Source organism: Nomascus leucogenys, chromosome 2 (genome assembly GCF_006542625.1).
Source record: "Nomascus leucogenys isolate Asia chromosome 2, Asia_NLE_v1, whole genome shotgun sequence".
NCBI classification, from domain to species: domain Eukaryota; kingdom Metazoa; phylum Chordata; class Mammalia; order Primates; family Hylobatidae; genus Nomascus; species Nomascus leucogenys.
The window spans coordinates 89,220,670-89,236,231 of record NC_044382.1 but is presented as its reverse complement, the minus strand read 5'-3'; the positions used below and the strand labels follow the sequence as shown (position 1 = coordinate 89,236,231).

The following is a 15,562-nucleotide window of genomic DNA, read 5'->3' as shown; positions in this document are numbered from 1 at the left end:
ATACATATGTAACAAACCTGCACGTTGTGCACATGTACTCTAGAACTTAAAGTATAATAAAAAAAATAATAAAAATAAAAATTAGCTGGGCGTGGTGGTGCACGCCTATAATCCCAGTTACTCAGGAGGCTGAGGCAAAAGAATCCCTTGAACGTGGGAGGTGGAAGTTGCAGTGAACTGAGATTGTGCCACTGCACTCCAGCCTGGGTGACAGAGCTAAACTCTGTCTCAAAAAAAAAAAAAAGCCAGGCACGGTGGCTCACACCTGTAATCCCAGCACTTTGGGGGGCCAAGGTGGGCAGATCACAAGGTCAGGAGTTCAAGACCAGCTTGACCAACATGGTGAAACCCCGTCTCTACTAAAAATACAAAAATTAGCCAGGCGTGGTGGAGTGTGCCTGTAATCCCAGCTACTCAGGAGGCTGAGGAAAGAGAATCGCTTGAACCTAGGAGGCGGAGGTTGCAGTAAGCCAAGATCGCACCACTGCACTCCAGCCTGGGTGACAGAGTGAGACTCTGTCTCAAAAAATTAAAACAAACAAAAAAAAGCCAAAGATATGAATTCTTCCCAAACTGATCTCTAGATTCTTGTGCAATCCCAACTAAAATCCTAGCAAGCTATTCTGTAGGCCTCAAGAAACTAATCCTGAAGTTTATATGAAAAGACAAAGAATCAGCTGGGCGCAGTGGCTCATGCCAGTAATCCCAGCACTCTGGGAGGCCGAGGCAGGTGGATCATGAGGTCAAGAGTTCAAGACCAGCCTGACCAACATGGTGAAACCCCGTCTCTACTGAAAATAAAAATAAGAAAAGACAAAGAATCTAGAATAGCTAACGTGATACTGAAGAACAACAAAGTTGGAGGACTCACACTACCTAATTTAAAGATGTACAAGAAGGTTCTAGTAATCAGGGCAATTTGGTATTGGCAAAAGAACAGACATATAGATCAATAAAACAGAATAGATCCCAGAAATGGCCAGGCATGGTGGCTCACGCCTATAATCCCAGCACTTGGGAGGCAGAGGCAGGCAGATTGCTGGAGCCCAGGAGTTCAAGACCAGCCAGGGCAACATGGAGAGACTCCATCTCCACAAAACATAAAAAATAAGCTGGACATGGTGCCATGCACCTATAGTCCCAGCTACTTGGGAGGCTGAGATGGGAGAATCGGCTGAAACCAGGGAGGCTGAGGCTGGCCATGCACCTGTAGTCCCAGCTACTTGGGAGGCTGAGGTGGGAGAATCGGCTGAAACCAGGGAGGCTGAGGCTGCAGTGAGCCATGATTACACCACTGCACTGTAGCCTGGGCAACAGAGTGAGACCCTGCATGAAAGAAAAAAAAAGACCCCCCCAAAAAAACCCACACAAATATAGTGAACTGATCTTTGACAAAGGAGCAAAGGCAATTCAATGGAGAATGGACGGCCTTTTCAATAACAGGTGCTGAAAAACCTGGACATCTCTATGAAAAATATGAACCAAGACACAGACATTACACCTTATATAAAAACATATTCAAAGTGGGTAACCTAAACTTAACATTCAAAATTGTAAAATTTCTTCAGGAAAACACAGGAGAAAATCTACATAACCTCGGGTTTGGTGAGGAGTTTTTAAATATGATACCAATACCATGATCCATGAAAGAAAAAAAATGGTAAACTGGATCTTATTAAAATGTAAAACTTCTTGGCCAGGCGCGGTGGCTCAAGCCTGTAATCCCAGCACTTTGGGAGGCCGAGGCAGGGGGATCACGAGGTCAGGAGATCAAGACCATCCTGGCTAACACGGTGAAACCCCGTCTCTACTAAAAATACAAAAAAATAGCCAGGCGTGGTGGCAGGCGCCTGTTGTCCCAGCTACTCGGGAGGCTGAGGCAGAAGAATGGCGTGAACCCGGGAGGCGGAGCTTGCAGTGAGCCGAGATGGCACCACTGCACTCCAGCCTGGGCGACAGAGCAAGACTCCGTCTCAAAAAAAAAAAAAAAAAAAAAAAAAAAAAAAAAAAAACACTTACACTCTGCAAAAGATACTGTTAAGAGAATAAGAAGACAAGCCATAGACTGGAATATTTGCAAAACACATATCTGATTAAGGACTTGTATCTAAAACTCTATTAAGAACTCTTAAAATTTGACAAGAAGATAATCCAAGGCCAGGCACAGTGGCTCACACCTGTAATCCCAGCACTTTAAGAAGCTGAGGTGGGAAGTTCACTTGAGGCCAGGAGTTCAAGACCAGCCTAGGCAACACAGATAAACCTCATCTCTAAGAAAAAAATTAAAAATTAGTTAGGTGTGGTGGTGCATACCTATAGTTCTAGCTACTTGAGAGGCTCAGATGGGAGGATAGCTTGAGCCCAGGAGCTGAAGGTTACAGTGAGGTATGATTGTGCTACTGCACTCCAGCCTGGGCAACAGAGTCAGACCCTGTCGAAAAGAAAGGAGGGGGAGGGGAGGGGAGGGGAGGGTGAGAGAGAGGAGGGTAAGGGAGCGGAGGGGAAGGGAAGGGAAAAGAAAGGGCAAAGAGGAGGGGAAAGGAAAGAGGAGGGGAAAGGAAAGAGGAGAGGAGAGGAGAGGAGAAAGAGAGAAGAGAAAGGAGAGAGGAGAGGAGAAAGAGGAGAGAAGAGGAGAAAGGAAAGGAAAGGAGAGGAGAGGAGAGAAAAGGCAAAAAGTGAAAGGAAAGGAAAAGAAGAAAGAAAACAATCCAATTTTAAAGTTGGCAAAAGTTCTGAATGGACATCTCACCAAAGAAGATATAAGGATGGAAAATAAGAATATGAAAAATGCTGAATATCATTTGTCTTTAGGGAACTGCAGATTAGAACAATGAGATATCCACTTCACATCTACTAGAATGTCACTGTGACAATGCCCAAAGAGAAAATCTTATTATTGCCGGTGAGAATGCAAAATGGTATAGCTGCTTTGGAACACTATTTGGTGGTCTCTTACAAAACTTAATACTACCATATAATCCAGCAATCATGCTACTAGGTATTTACCCATCTGATTTGAAAATTTACATTCACACAATAACTTGGATGTGAATGTATATAAACAGGTTTATTCATAACTGCCAAAAACTGGAAGCAATCAAGATGTCCTTCATTAGGTATTTGGATAAACAAACCATCTATCCAATGGAATATTATTCGTGATATAAAGAAATAAGCTATCAAGCCACAAAAACACATGAGTGAATCTTCACGTATACTGCCAAGTGAAAGAATTTACATACTACATGATTCTAATTACATAACATTCTAGAAAAGGTAAAACTACAGAGACAGTAAAACACCAATGATTGCCAGTGGTTTAAAGTGGGGGAGTTGGATATGTGGAGCACAGACTTTTTAGGGTAGTAATGGTGAATATAAGATAATCACATGTTAATACCCATAGAACTTCAAAGCATAAAGAATAAACCTCACTATGCAAATTTTCAAAAAATTATTTAGGAGAATGGGGGATCCTAGATTGGCATGCAGACTGCGACAAACAGTCTAATTATAGTCCAAATGTATGAAACAACCTCATCACAGGGGACATAGGAAGAAGGTGCTGACCTTTGGAAATGAGTGGAATATGTAAGACTAAAGAAAGGAAAGACAGGCACTCTACCCTAGTTGATAAAGTTGTTTTCCATGGTGGTACAGGTTAACAATTCTGAAATCCCTATACCCGTATACTGAAATTGAACAAGTAAGTAAATGGACGACTGATCGTGGAAGCCAAGTTTCTCCCTGTTGAAGGAGGAGGTTATGGCAGGGGAGGAAGATAAAATAACCTATATGGTAATGGATTTGAACTGAAGACATCAATATAAATTCATGTTTAGCTTAATATGGATACCGATGGTCACACATAGAAATATTTACAGATACGTGTAATACAGGTTAGTACAAACACATATACTAACATATTTCCTTGTGTTTGTCAGCTGAGAGGGCCTAGAAGCAATAACATCCCAGGGGCAACGAACATACTTAGCACCCAGATCTTGGTTTCTAATAAAATTCTCCAACAAAAAGGAACCAAGTCTCCTTGGAAAAATGGCTGCTTCTAAAACTAGGGCAGGAAATAAACAAAATGAGCACAGAGCATCTTGTAATGCCAGAAAGTAAAAGCTGATGTACACACATACAACAATGGGAGTATGTCAAAGAGATACAAGACCCAAGTGAAAGAGCTCCCAAAGGCCAAAGCTGGGACAAAATAAAAGAGCAGTACTGAAGTATAACCCAACAGATTACAAAAAAAAAAAAATCAGCTGGGCGTGGTGTCTCTTGCCTGTAATCCCAGCACTTTGAGAGGCCGAGGCGGGTGATCACCTGATGTCAAGAGATCGAGACCATTCTGGCCAACATGGTGAAACCCTGTCTCTACTAAAAACACAAAAATTAGCTGGACATGGTGGTGCGTGCCTATAATCCCAGCTACTTGTGAGGCTGAGGCAGGAGAATTGCTTGAACCCAGGAGGCAGAGGTTGCAGTGAGCCGAGATCACGCCACTGTACTCCAGCCTGGGCAACAGAGCCAGACTTTGTCTCAAAAAAATAAAAAAAAAACTATGTGTTAATACTGATGTAAGTAAATGATTGAATAAATAATTGGGGAAAAGACAAATCTCCCATGCAAAAAAAAAAAATCCAAATAATTTATTTAGATTCTTTGCTGTCAAGGAAGTAGAACTCCCCATTCCTTAAGTGTGCAGCACACAGTGACTTTCTACTGAAGTATACAGAAAGGGAGAAAAAAAGAAAATACTAACTTCAAAGTGAAGAAACCTAACAAACACTACCTCAAGTCAAGTGATCAAGGTTAACATTAAAAGTGGCAAGTTGGCCAGGCGTGGTGGCTCTCGCCTGTAATCCCAGCACTTTGGGAGGCCGAGGCGGGTGGATCACAAGGTCAAGAGTTGCAGACCAGCCTAACCAACATGGCGAAACCCCGTCTCTACTAAAAATACAAAAATTAGCTGGGTGTGGTGGCACGTGCCTGTAATCCCAGCTACTCAAGAGGCTGAGGCAGGAGAATTGCTTGAACCCGGTAGGCAGAGGTTGCAGTGAGCTAAGATCGCACCACTGCACTCCAGCCTGGGCGATAGAGGGAGACTCCATCTCAAAAAAAAAAGAAAAGTGGCAAGTCACACTGACAGTATGTATTGATGAAAATTGTACTTTATCTCTGTTGTCTTTCTCTCCAAAACACATTACCCCAATATAATAATGAGAGAAACATGAGACAAATCCCAACTGACATTCTACAAAACATCTGAGCAATAATCCTCAAAACTTTCAAGAGCATCAAAAACAAGGAATGTCTGAGAACTATCACAATCAAGAGGTGCCTAAGGAGACAGGACTACTCAATGTAATGTGGTATCCTGGATGGGATCCTGGAACAGAAAAAGCATATTAGAGGAAAAATGAGGAAATGTGAATAAAGTATAGCCTTTAGTTAATAGTGTATCAATACTAGTTCACTAATTATAACAAATGTACCATATTAATCTAAGATGTTAATAATAAACTGGGTGTGGAGTATATAGGAACTCTATACTGTCTGCAATAATTCTGTAAATCTAAAACTGTTCCAAAATAAAATGTTTTTCAAAATGCAATCAAGGTGTTAGAAAATAAAGTTGAGAAAATATCCTAGAAAACAGAACAAAAAGAAAGGGATGGAAAACAGGAGAGAAAATATTAGAAATTAGAGAATCAATCTAATGAGGTTTAATATTCTAATAAAAGAAGTCCAGAAAGAAGGAAGGGAGGGAAAGAAGAAATTGTCAAATAAACCACGGATACGGTCTCCAAATGGAAAGGGCCCATTTGGGGCCCAACACATAAATGAAAAACTCTTGCCAACCAACATCATTGTGAAATTTCAGAATACCTGAATGGTTGAAGGGAAGGTCACCCCATTTAATACTACAGTCTACATCACCTACCTCTCCTTTCCCCAACATTCCTGAACTTCCCACCCCAGCCTGCTCTCCTTTTTTCTCTTTTCTAAAGCAGTTATTTACTTTACAAACTCCCAATGTTTTGTATAATTTATTTATTATATTTGCTGTTGAACAACTCCTCCCTCCCTGAATTTAAGCTCTATAAGGACATGAATCTTGAATTTTTGTTCACCTATATATTAAAAATGTCTTGACCAGTGCCTGGCACATAAAATGTGCTCAATACATACTTGTTGAATAAATATAAACGCTCCCAAAGAGATATGACAGGTCACAATCAAAGGATTGGTTATCATAAATGTGAGGGTTAAATAAAAAATGGTTGACCACGCAAGAACCCAAAATAATGCATCCCATTTAGTCTCTCTCAGGAAGCTACTCAAAGACATACTCTGCCAGTATAAGGGAGACACCAAGAAAAAGGAAAACCTGAAATCCAGTAAGAGGCTACCCACACAGAAGAGACAAATGCAATTCACAGATGACTGTAAAAGGGCAGTCCAGGAAGGGAGTTGTGAAACAGACGTAGAGAGCAATCCATCAAGATGGAGGCAGGAAAGATGTTGCAAAACAGATTATCAGACGTGTTTGAATCTACTAAGAGGAGACTGATGTACCTGGTTCAAGAGATTAATAGATCAAATACAGAATACAAAAGACACATTAAAAAGATATAAAACATATATTTATAAAGAAATATAAAAGGTACATGTACAAAAGAATTAAGATAATTATTAACTAGGAAAAACAAAAATTACACAAGAAAGGAAATAACCTCACACTTACCTGGTTCAGCTACATACACTATTTACATAGTTAAAATGAGGTAAACACCAAATAACTAAAAGTTAACATATAACTAATTTGGGAATATAGAGGGGAGAAGAGAAGTGAAATGCAGTGTTTAAAGGTAGGAGTTGGTGCAAAAAACCTAAACTCCCATCTTCTGTAATAGGAAATGAGTAAACTATACCTCAAATTGAATTAGGATGGGAATGGGGAGGTGATATCACCGTATATCTAAATATGTTATTTTAAAAAACTGGAAGTGATAAGGAATTGAAGTCACTGACTCTGAAGCAGCCTTTCTCAATTAAGGTTCAGCGAGAGAATTAATCTTTGATGCCCTAAGGCTTCCATTTTATGTAATAAACTAACTTCTCTCCTATGCATCCATCATATTATTAGCTACCTACCCTCCTTGGGAGAATTAACAAAATAGTTGCTCAAATCATTTTTCTTGTTCAGTGATTCAGACAGAAAGCACCGATTGAGAAAGACTGCTTCTGGAGAGTGGGATTCAGGAGTGAGAAGGACTGGGGCAGAAGATTGTTGTTTTTCTCTTTTTTTTTTTTTTTCTTTTTTTTTGAGATGGAGTTTCGGTCTTGTTGCCCAGGCTGGAGTGCAATAGCGCGATCTCAGCTCACTGCAACCTCTGCCTCTTGGGTTCAAGCAATTATCCTGCCTCAGCCTCCCAAGTAGCTGGGATTACAGGCATGCACCACCACACCTGGCTAAGTTTGTATTTTTAGTAGAGATGAGGTTTCTCCATATTGGTCAGGCTGGTCTCGAACTCCCGACCTCAGGTGATTCGCCTGCCTCAGCCTCCCAAAGTGCTGGGATTACAGGCGTGAGCCACCACACCCAGACAGTTTTTCATTATAATCCCTGAAGTATTATTTGACTGTTTATGTACAGGTATCCCTTTGATAAATATAAACATTAAATTTAAAATAAACATAATAGTAAAAAGTAGTAGTAAAGGAACTCTGAATATAGGACGTATTTAACAAATTAAGCATAGAAACTGAAACGTCTAGAAATAGTTTCTTATTAGCAAAAGCCAGAGAAGTTTTTAGAAATTATGGAATTCATTAAATAACATATATTTACAAAACATTCCTATCTATATAGCAATGCTCTACTAAGCATTATGTTATTTCAGGTGCCAAGAAAGACATAAAAAAGATAATATAATTTGTAAAAGGTATGATATGACAATATAAATACCGTATACTGAAATGTTTTAACATGAAATCTCATTAAGCTGTATATATTTCCCATTTCAATCAATCAGTATGTACTTTTTGTGCCAATAATCTACCATATTCAGTAGAAGACATAAAAGAAATATAAGATATATTCCCTTTTAAAATAGGTTTATTTATGTATACATATAACTTATTTTAGGTAGTATTTTTACTCACTTGGCTATTTATATATTTTTAAATTTAAGAAAAAATCTTCATAATATTTACAATAAAACGGTTTTTAAAAATCTCTTCATGATCACAAAAATTGGCAGTAACATGGAAGATTAACCAGAAAACCAACAAAACCAATAGTAAGGAGACACCTAAAATGGTTAAGGTAAGAGATGAAGGCCTGAGCTGAGATAATGCAGTGGAGAAAAAAAGGAAACAGATATAAAGGTGACTAAAATGAGCCAGGCATGGTGATGCCTGCCTGTGGTCTCAGCTACTCCAGAGCCAGAGGTGGGAGGATTAGCTTGAGCCCAGGCATTTGAGACCGGCCTGGACAACAGAGTGAGATCCTGTCTCAAATAAAAATAATAAAATGAAATAAAAGTGGCAAAATAATGAGAACTTTTGGAGACTGAAAGCAAGGGAGAAAGCTGGATTAGTGCCAGGTTTCCACCATGAGTGGCTAGGGTAGATGGTGGTGCCACTGACCAAGACAGGCAATACAAAGAGGAGCAGGATTAAGGGAAAACATGAGTTCATGTTTGGACTGTTTGAAGTACCTTGAGAACATCCTGGGAGAGATATCCAAAAGGCAGTTGAATATAAGAATCTGGAATGCAGGAGAGAAGTCTGAGATAGATAAAGATTTGGGAATTGGCAACACACAGCTGTTAATGGATGAGATCACCTAGGAAGAGAATATATTTAGAAGAGGACAAGAGCCTGCCATCAGATAACTAACGATCACAATTCATGTTCCTAAAACCACCCAGGATAAAACTTTGCCCAGTTATATGTACTTCAGTAGAAAAATATCCAACATACAATGTTAAATGAAAGAAAATCAAATCACAAAACTTTATGCATAGTGCAAACCTATTTTTACAAATAAGTTGTAAAAAAAATTAACAAACGCATAGTAAAAAAAATATGAAGGAACAAACATTAATGTTAGTAATACTATAAATCTAGGAATGGGATCATGTAAGCCTTTCAGAGCTACATGATATGTCTTCATACTATTTTACTTTTTTTTATAAGCATGTAGTTGGCCAGCGTGGTGGCTCACGCCTGTAATCCCAGCACTTTGGGAGGCTGAGGCGGGCAGATCACAAGGTCAAGAGATCGAGATCATCCTGGCCAACATGGTGAAATGAAACCCCGTCTCTACTGAAAATACAAAAAAAAAAAAAAAAAAAAAAAATCATTTGTGCGTGGTGGCACGTGCCTGTAGTCCCAGCTACTTGGGAGGCTAAAGCAGAAGAATCGCTTGAACCCCAGGAGGTGGAGGTTGCAGTGCGCCAAGATGGTGCCACTGCACTCCAGCCTGGTGACAGAGTGAGAATCCATCTCAAAAAAAATAAATAAATAAAAATAAAATAAATTAAAAAAAAAAGGCATGTGCTCTTGTAAACAGGGAAAACATAATTTTGTTGTTTTCCTTTAAAAAAAGTACAGCACGTTTCCTAAGGTCGGGTGAGGAGGCAAACCTGCAATCCCAGCACTTTGGGAGGACAAGGCAGGCGGATCACAAGGTCAGGAGATCGAGACCATCCTGGCCAACATGGTGAAACCCTGTCTCTACTAAAAATTAGCTGGGCATGGGGGCACGTGCCTGTAGTCCCAGCTACTCGGGAGGCCGAGGCAGGAGAATCGCTTGAACCCGGGAGGCAGAGGTTGTAGTGAGCCAAAATCACACCACTGCACTCTAGCCTGGCGAAAGAGCGAGACTCTGTCTCAAAAAACAAACAAACAAACAAACAAACAAACAAAGTACAGCACGTTTCTTTACAATATATTTAAGAAGATAAAAATGTGTTAGAAAAACACTTGGACACTGGACTATAAATGGGCAAATAAAACATCAACAGACAACTAGTAAGATTATGAAAAATATTCAGTGCACTATCAAAGTAATGAGAATTAGAACATATACCATTTATTGCCTGCTAAATTGAAACAATTTTTTAAAATAATAAAAGTACTCGATGTTGGTAAGCGTGTGATTTTTTTTTTAAAGCATGTCAGACACTGCTGACAGGAAATAAACTGGTACTATCTCCCATGAAAACAATGTGACAATATGTACCAATAGCCTGAAAAAGATTCCTAATATTTGATCTAACAATTATCTTTTTAGAAATTTTAGAAAAGAATCCATGTGTTAAAGCTCTCTTAGAATGTATCTAGCAGTTGTCTGGTTTTTACTGGACTCCCCCAGCCCCCTCAAAAAGAATATAATTCAAAACAACTAAAAACATGCAAAGATATTTCACCAAATCATTAGTTGAAACAATCTAAACACCAACATTAGTGCACAAAAGAAAATTATACAGGCATCAAAAGTAATGTGTTTAACAAACTTAAAAAAGAAGCAAAACTCTATGACCTAGCAATTCTACTTACAGAAAAACACTAGCATGCATACACCAGAAAACATCACAAAGAACTTTCACTGTTGCAAGGGTTGTAACAGTGTAAAATTTTAAACAACCTAACAGCCCACCAATCCAAAAATGGTTAAATCAGCTTTCTCAAACTGTGGTCTCAGGACCCCTGGATGTCCCCAGGAGCCTTTCAGCAGGCTTGTAAGATCTTCGCTTTTCCTGCTACATATCTGTTCAAGGCTGGTGTTTTCTTCATATGCTTCAACCTAAACCAGATAGCACAACAGACTGAACAGAAGCAAATATGAAAATCCAGCTGTCTTCTATAATGCCAGACATTAAAGTGATTTGCAAAAATTTGAAACAATGTCAGGGTCCTCTTCTAAGTTTTGTTTTAGAAAATAGTTACTTTTCACTAAAAAATTATTTAATACATGAGTCTGTGATTTTTAAATGAATAAAACATTTTCAATTTTCTGAGTTTTAATTTCCAAAATGGTAAATATACTGTAGCATTAAGAACCAAAAACTCTATTGGTCCTCAATAATTTTTAAGCGTAATTATCCCCAATCATAATGTTAAATGAACTGTAGCACTATTCTATCATGTAACATTATGACTGAGGATAATTAATGGGAATTTGGCTTTATCTGTAACATAACTGTTTCAAAAGATACTTTGCTCATGTATAATCGAGAAGCCATTTTTATGAAGCTTTTTAAAAACATGGGGAAATGCTTACAACGTAATTTAAATCAAGGAAAGCAGACAAGCCAATGATATAAAATCTCATCTCAAGAAAATGCACAGGGGAAAAAAAGACTCAAAGGAAAAAAGTCAAAATATTATAAGTGATTGATTACTATTACATGGTGGAATTATGATTGATCATTTTTCCTTATTCTTTATTCTATTTTTTCAATTTTTGCCACTAAGCATGCGGTTTAATATCCAGGAGAGGAAAATAAGGAAGAAATTAGGTGAAAAATTATATATAGTTCTACTGGATTAAACCATTAAACTCCTGCCAACTCAAGAGACAAGCTCAAGTGAATAAACGGAGGAATCTGATTGAATCAACAAAGTGCCTATTTTTTGAATTGAAAAGATTAACTTAATATCAAGTGTATGGACTGGTTTCTATACAAGTCAAACTAACAAGAAAGAACATCCTTAGTCTGGAACATAATATTTGCAATCACGGTAGTACAAATAAGAGTTAAAAATAAGGTCTTCTTTTGGAGTTCTCAAAAGTACCAAAGGAAGGGCAGCGGGAAAGACGGCCACTGCATCTTTCTGTTCTCTAACCAAGAGAAAATGCATGGGTGCGGGAATGGGCAGTGCGAGAGCACCGGCAGCGATGAGACTTCCCTGCGGGGACCAAGCCTCTGCCACTCCTGAAGAACCACAGTCCCCTCCGCAGTCGCAGCCCCTCCCCAGGCGGGACGGCGGCGCCAGGGCGCTTCTCCCTCCATCCGCTGGGGTCTCTGCCCCAGGAGCGCCGGCCACTCCGGCGGCCCGGGAGGGTGGAACCGGGCAAACAGCCGCCGTGATTGCCCTCCCGGTCCAGCCCGGTCTGGCCCTTCAGGCTCCAGGAGGGGACATCAGATTAGAGAGCCAGGGTTCCTCGGCCAGCTCCAGGGGCTCGGAAAAGGAATCGGTCAGGGCCCAGGCTCTGTCCCCAGAGGAAGAGGGCCAGACCCAGCGCCCAGGTCGGCGGGTCCAGCGGTCACCCCGCCCCCTCTGTGGGAACAGCAGGGCTGAGGGGAGGCCGAGACGACCGGTCACGGGGGGCTCTTACCTCCCCACAGCCCCTGCGGAGCTTTTTGGGAACTGGACACGACGTCGCGCTGAGGGGTGAAGAGCGACCCCGGCCGAGAATCCTGGGAGTGCCAGACCCCGGCTCAGGGTTTCTTTCCCCGCCGCCCCTCCGGCGGGCAGCGCAGACAGCGCAGGCGCAGAGGAAGCTTTCCTCTTCGGCTCACACGCCCCCTCCCTCGGCATCGGTGGCCGTCTCCAGGCCCGGGGCGCTTGCGCACTACGACGCAGGTTCCGAGCCAGGGGCGCTAGACTTCTTACCGGAAGTGCGTGAGTGGGTTGTAGGGTGACGGGGACGCCTGATGATTCGGCCTTAGATGGGGACTCGGTTTTCCACTCGACTGCGGGATCGGGAGGCCATTCGCGTCAGTGTCTGACTTCCTTTACCCTTCGCTAACCTAGAGGCAGCTTCCCCGGCCCCAGCCTTAGCCCTCCGCTGAGCCTGCGCGGCGTTCCGGTCTCTACTGGACAGACCCGCCTTCCCGGCAGCGGGCTGGGCCTGTTCTCCGCGCTGCTGGCCCCTCGGAAAACATAACTTTTTGTTTACTTCAAACTGATTTTACAACACGCTGCCCCCCCGCCTCCCCCGCTTCCCCTTCCTCCTCCTGGCAGCAATCAAAATGCTCCCAGCCAACCCCGAGCTCCAAGCCTCTCCAGCTGACTGGACATTCCCAGCCACCCTTTCCTTCCCTTCGCTGCGTTAGTTCTGCTTTTTTTTTTTAAAGCGGCCGCTAGAACAGCTGTCTCCCTGTCTAAAAGCAAAAGCTGACTTATCTGATGGAGAAATAAAATGTCACTCACTTGATGTATATGTGCTTGTTGAGTTTTGCTATTTTTACCACAAGTTTACTATAAATTTCAATGAGAGACCCGGCGCGGTGGCTCACACCTGTAATTTCAGCACTTTGAGAGGCCGAGGCGGGAGGATCGCTTGAAGTCAAGAGTTCCAGACGGGCCTGGGCAACATAGCAAGACCCTGTCTCTACTGAAAATGAAAAAATTAGCCGGGCGTGTTGGCGCGTGCCTGCAGTCCCAGCTACTGGCTGGGAGTCTGAAGTGGGAGGATCACTTAAGCCCAGAAGGTCAAGGCTGCGGTGAGCTCTGATGGCAACACTGTATTCCAGCCTGAGCAACAGAACCAGACCGTGTCTCTAAAAAATAAAAACAAGGGAAGAGACATACATGTGGGATCAGATACAGACAGATACAGGGAAAAAGCTGTTCCTCAAAGGTTAAACAGCTCACAGTTCATACTGATCTTTCAAAAATTGCAATTCTTGAAAGATCAAGAATTGGCCGGGCGCAGTGGCTCACGCCTGTAACCCCAGCACTTTGGGAGGCCGAGGCAGGCGGATCACCTGAGGTCAGGAGTTTGAGACCAATCTGGCCAACATGGTGAAACTCCGTCTCTACTAAAAATACAAAAATTAGCTGGGTGTGGTAGCGGGCACCTGTAATCCCAGCTACTTGGGAGGCTGAGGCAGGACAATCAGGACAATTGAATGAACCCAGGAGGCAGAGGTCGCAGTGAGCCAAGATCGAGCCACCGCACTCCAGCCTGGGCGACAGAGCAAGACTCAGTCTCAAAAAAGAAAAAAAATTGCAAGAATTATAATTTTTCGAGTATTCCAGCCACATGTGATTTGTGATGAAAGATTTGAGAATCAGGGTTTGCATCTTAAATCTGCAGTTTACAACTATAGTTCCTGATCTTTGAAAGATACTTAATCTTTAACCTTGGTTTTCCTAAACGACAAAATGAAATAGCCAAACTTTTGATTGCCTAAAGTAATGTATGTATTGAGCATCTGCTTTGTGACAGTGTGTTAGATGCTTTGCTTACATTATCTCATTTAATCCTAAGAATAATTCTACAAAGTACAGTATGCCTTTTTCCTACCATATCTTAGGCATTGTTCACAGATGAAATAAAATGAGGCCCCTGCCCATGGGGAACCACAGTCTAGTAGCAGAGACTCACATATACAAATGCATACTGGGGACGGAAGTATTTATATAGTAAAGTGTGAGGGTAAAGAGAACAGAAAAAAGACACAAACACCTTACATAGATCAATGGGGAAAGTATATACAATGGTCAGTTCACAAAATATGAAATTTAGATGCCTACTACACATTTTACCATCAATATTCAAAGTCATTAATAATAAACAGAGACAAAAAAGAGGTTATTTGTCAGGCATCTAATTACCCAATCTGTTTAAAATGTGAATAAACTCCATTGGTGACAGAAGAGTGAAGTGGACCCTTACACCCTGGGAGGGATATAAATTGGGACAAAGATTTTGGAAAGTAATTTGTCAAATCATATCAAGAATCTTATGAGTGTTCACATGACCCAATTTGATCATTTCGCTTTTGGAAGTTATAAGGAGATAGTCCAGAAGATGAAGATCTCTATGGAAAGATACTTAACCATAGTAAGTAAATTGATAAAAGTCGAAAATCCACCAGTAAGAGAATGGTTAAAATAATTACTGCATATATGTGATTAAAACTATTAAAATTATGTTTACAAAGAATTTTTAATGACCTGAGGAAATTACCTCATGAAAAGACATTTTAAATATTTAAAAATATTTAACATTGCCTATGTAGTATGAGGTCAGCTACAGTATACAATATATGTAAAAGAGTGAAGAAAGTATATCAAAATGTTGACAGTAGTCATGTCTATCTGATTAGAATGTAGATGTTATTATCCTGGACAGTCTACATTTTCTACAACATCTATATATTACTTTTATATTCTGGGGAAAAAGAAAAAAACCTCTAATGTAACAGGTGTGATAATTTGACCAGGAAACCTAAGAATCCATTTCCCCTGTCATTTCAAGTATGGTCTTTAGAGTCTGATTACCTGAATTTGAATTCTAATTCTATAACCTATTAGCTGTGTGGCCTAAATTTTCTAAGCTTAGATACTCCTGTAGTCAAATGCTAGTAGAACTAATACATTGATTGAGATAATCCATATAAAATACTTAACTGAAGCACTAACTGTAAATGAATAACTGTTATTCTTTTTTTTTTTTTGACAGGATCTTACTATATCACTCAGGCTGAAAGGCAGTAGTTGGATCATGGCTCACTGCAGCCCTAACTCTTGGGGCCCAAGTGATCCTCCTACTTCAGCCTCCGGAGTAGCTGGGACCACA

General features: G+C 40.8%; 1 protein-coding gene across 6 annotated transcripts in view; it reads right to left on the bottom strand.

Annotated features, from left to right (window-relative positions):
• Positions 1-13,170, bottom strand: part of ZFYVE16 (zinc finger FYVE-type containing 16) — a 74,813-nt gene extending 61,643 nt beyond the window's left edge. For 2 of the 6 annotated variants that reach the window (XM_030800731.1, XM_030800737.1), the window contains exon 1: positions 8,739-9,250. The gene's annotated coding sequence lies outside the window, so the exon portion shown is untranslated. Of the gene's footprint in view, positions 1-8,738; positions 9,251-12,367; positions 12,514-12,645 lie in introns of those variants that run through there. The other 4 variants (XM_003261527.3, XM_030800712.1, XM_030800725.1 and 1 more) reach the window with 4 other exon arrangements.
• Between the last annotated feature and the right edge of the window lie 2,392 nt (positions 13,171-15,562).